Source organism: Sinocyclocheilus rhinocerous, unplaced genomic scaffold (assembly GCF_001515625.1).
Source record: "Sinocyclocheilus rhinocerous isolate Xijiao unplaced genomic scaffold, SAMN03320098_v1.1 scaffold314, whole genome shotgun sequence".
NCBI lineage: Eukaryota > Metazoa > Chordata > Actinopteri > Cypriniformes > Cyprinidae > Sinocyclocheilus > Sinocyclocheilus rhinocerous.
The window spans coordinates 212,459-217,044 of record NW_015630021.1 but is presented as its reverse complement, the minus strand read 5'-3'; positions in this window follow the sequence as shown (position 1 = coordinate 217,044).

Below are 4,586 nucleotides of genomic sequence, written 5' to 3'. Positions count from 1 at the left end.
GTGAAAAATTTAAGGGGGTCTGAATACTTTCCGTACCCACTGTATATATATATATATATATATATATATGTTATTGCAATTACTGGAATTTTTAAAAATACTTTTAGTTAACAATAACAACACTGAAAGAAAGAAACAAACAGACAGACAGACAGACAGACAGATAGATAGATAGATAGATAGACATATTAGATACAATTCTGTAGATAGACATATTAGATACAATTCTTCTATCCACAAATGTTCTCAGAAAAAAAAATCTTTAAAAAAACCCCCAGAACCTAATAGACTGTAAAGCAGTGTACAGTATGACATTCTCAAGAAGAGAAGTCATCTAAACACATTGATTCAATCTGCAAAATGTGACCACAAAAGCTCATGGCTTTAACCAAACCCATGTGCAATTAGTCCCTCCCATAGTGACTTTTTTTTTTTTTTTTTTACATTAAACTGTAAATGTAATTTTGGTCACATGTAATATAGAGGAAAAAAAAAAAATCACACAACCACAGCTAATTTCTGGAAAAAAAAAGAGTCAATACTTCAGAGATCTTGCTGATAACAGCATTAAAGTAAAACACAGAGGAAGCAGTGTATTATGCAGTGGTCTTTGTGGACACATAAAGAACCCACTCTCGTTGTGTTTCACAGACAAATTAAACAGAGGCTGGACCACCCGGACAGATACACAGCATGCTAGCTTCCCAGATCAGCACAATACCAACAGCCTTTCTAAAATTATAGCAGCTCCTGAGCGCCGCTGCAGCATGTGCGCGCACACACACACACACACACACACACACACACACACACACACACAGACAGTCTTACACGTCTCGCAGCACCAGGGGCCAGATGTCAGAGATAAGTGGGTAGGTTCCTCACTGCACCGTGTCACATATGCCTAAACTTGGTGTCCTCATTAACCCAAACACCATCCACACTCTCTGTACATCACGCAGGGCTGTCTAAACCTGTCAGAACCTTCGTCCTCACACAGAGGCTAGAAACTGTCACTATTTTTAGGCCAGCATGAACTCTATCATTATGAAGCACAAACCTTTACTGACATGCATTTGATCTATTCCTCAGAGCCATGTAGCAGGATCTGATATATTGTGATTGTTAAAAAAAAATCCCTGTTCAAATAATATATTTATTTATTCAAAATAGAAAATTACTATACAATATATGTGAAAATTTGGTTCAAATTATCGATGATTAATAGTGAATTAATTCTAAAATAAATTAAGAAACTAATACTATTCAGAAAGGATGGATTAAATTGATAAAGTGTCAGTAAAGACTTCTGTTTTAAATGCTGTTCATCTGAACTTTCTGTTCATCAAAGAAAAAAAGTGTGTATACACACACACACACACATACACACACACACACACCCACACACACACACACACACATTTTTTTCTGGTTATATCTCAAACAATCTGATAAAGTGTCACTGTAGCAGGTTCTTGTGACAGTTTTATTGTTTCTCAAACTTATGTTTTCGGACAGAGGCAATACACTGAGACAGCTTTGGGTGTTTTTTAAGCTCTAAAAAGTGATTTCATTTCTCCATGGATGTACAAACAAGCTGTTTGTAAGCAAGAACTTGTGTCATTTAGAGCAATTCGAGGTAGTTTGGGGACAGAACCACAAACTTCCACCACTGACACAGGATTTATACTGTAAGTGCAAGACAAATCACATTTGACAGCACTTCCCTTAAAAATTGTATGAATGATGTCATGAAGGAATCATGAGGCATGTTTCTGTTGTGATGACAACCAAACTCTACTGATGTTACCATATGTTACCTTATTTAAAAGTAAAAAAAGACAGACAGACAGATAGATAGACAGATAGACAGATAGATAGATAGATAGATAGATATAGACAGATAGACAGGCAGATAGATAGATAGATAGATAGATAGATAGACAGACAGAGACAGATAGATAGATAGATAGATAGATAGATAGATAAATGGACAAACTGATGGATAAAATGGGAAAATACTTTTTAAAATCTCTAGAATGGTAGAGGCACCGCAAGAACCTGACACTGAGGTCTTTGTTGATCCTAAGGTGGAGCAAAGTTTGAAGAACCTTTTTAGGAGTGGACATACAGGAGAATTCCTCAACAAAGGCACTTGACTCGCATTACCAGCCAGGTCAAATAAAGTGGGTAAATATACACTTGAGAGGTCAGTCCAGTTGTTGTTTTACAATGTGTGTGGTCTAGCCTCCACTATGCCGTGATAAACTGATGGCTGTTGCTCTGCTGGGTTCTAGTGTGTGCTAATAAAAAGCACTTTAATGGACATTGCCCCTCCTTTCCACCTCTGCGTCCATTCTTTTCCCATCCATACTGGCACACTTCTGCATTCACTGTTGCTTACTACTCAAGAGAATGAGAGAATAAATTTTACTGCCTCAATCCATCACGCACTCGGTCAACCCCCCCATCTGCCACACTTCTGCTGATCACAAAATGAACTCCACTGTCCTCTCCTCCTCTTTCTTTTTAATATCACACAGCATTAACCTCTGATAAAATACAAGAAGATGGCTAGATAGACACAGAGGGGCTTCTGACAACTGAATTCCCTTTCATAAAATCTTTCAAAAAGTGTAGATTTAATGTGTGTTCAGAACCCTGGCAAACGATGATAGATAGATAGATAGATAGATAGATAACGTAATTTCAGATTTTGTGATTTATCATTTTAGTTTGAACATGGCTTCATTATCTAAAAGTAGGTGAACTCTTTGGACAGAATGTAAAAATCAGTTTTACAGCCTTCCTCTCATATATGCAAATTTTTACTATGGACTGGAAAAAGGGAAAGTGAATTGCACCAGTGTCTCCCGCGGCACACTCCACACTTTCCCATCTCTCTTATTACTTAAGAGGAAACTTTTGCATATTACTGCTTTTCAGAGCCCCCGCTGTGGCACACTTCTGCAATTACTTCTGTCTACTTTTCTTTTGATTAATTAAAATGGTACAAATGTTCTAACAAATTGAATAGTTTTACAAGGAGATTTTACATAAAATAGCTCAAATAACAAGAACAACAGATTTTTAAAGAAAAATAAATATTATCAGCAATTTTGTACCACAATTGAAAACTCAGAACTTCTACAAACTCAGATTTCATAATTTTTTTAAAATGTACCTGATCCTCTTTGTTTGCAGTGGGCCACTATTTTTCTTGTCTTTTCCACAGCTGTTCACATTTCCTAAGAAAGAACACAAAAATGTATTATTAATGCATACTTTTACATTTTTAATTTTTTTTAATTATGTTAAAAATGACCTATGAGCAATGCATTATAACAAATTCTTTGTGGTATGGAGATGCCATGTGACAACATTTATTTTAACATTTATTTTCTCAATTTCATGTAAAAAAACAACAAAACAAAAAACAAGAATAACAGACTTTTAAAGAAAAATAAATATTATCATACATGGCAATTTTAACTTAGTAAATATATAGCAAAAGTGAGATTACAATGAGATTTTACATAAAATACCTCAAATTACAAGAATAACAATATACAGCAAAAGTGGTATTGTTTTACAAATGTGTTTTATAGTGCAATTTGATGAGAAAATAATATGTAATGTGGGTTTAAAAGGCGCATTATTAGTTTCTTTAGTTACTAACATTTTAATTCCAACAATTTGTTCTAGTCTTTTGTGAATTCCTAGCAAGCAAAGGGAAATAGTAGGTCGCCATATGGTTAAAGAAAAGAAACAGAGGAAAGAGAGTTTTATTGCTTCTTTTCTTCCTTGACAGTCCAGACCCATGTTACAATAGCTTTTTACCTCTTGGTCTATTTCTCTCTCTCTCATCACCCCTCTTTCTGTCTTTTTCTTCCTCTCTGGCTGTCAGTAATGATACGGATTTAAAAAATAACAAAAAATTGTCAGCACCATCCCCCCAAAATTCAACACTTCCTTACATTTCTAAACCTCAGGCATTAAGTTCATCTATACTCAAGAATGAATCCTATCAGGATCATTACAAACTCCGATCCGCCATTTTTCACAATGGCACCCATTGAAATGACCTTATAAAGAATTGCACATTCTATTTTCCACCTTCAACACATTACTTAAAAGTTGGAGATCAATTTTACAGCTTCCTTCTTTCCATCTGCCCCCTTCATACCCTTTCACTCATCTACTCTTTGTAAAGAGGCAGAAAATCCATTTTAAAGGTCTTCCCTAAAATGAACGTCCCTTTCACAGAGCCTTTAAAGAGGGAAGAGAATCCCAACCATGGCGGTTTATTACATACATATTTTTTTTCTATAATTCATTATTATTTTAATTATTTTTAAAAATCTGTTACATATATACCTTTGTATTGTTGCCTTGGCAATATTGTATGTAAAACAATGCCAATAAAGTGCTTCAAAATTGATTGAGAGTTGATTGACAAAACTGCTTTTTTGATAACAGTTGTGGCTAATAGCCAGTTACCTCTTTTTATGGTGGTAACAATATCTGTAGCTCCTTTTGTATTTTTGTGGTTCCCATAAAAAATTTTGTTAGGTTCGGTTGCCTAA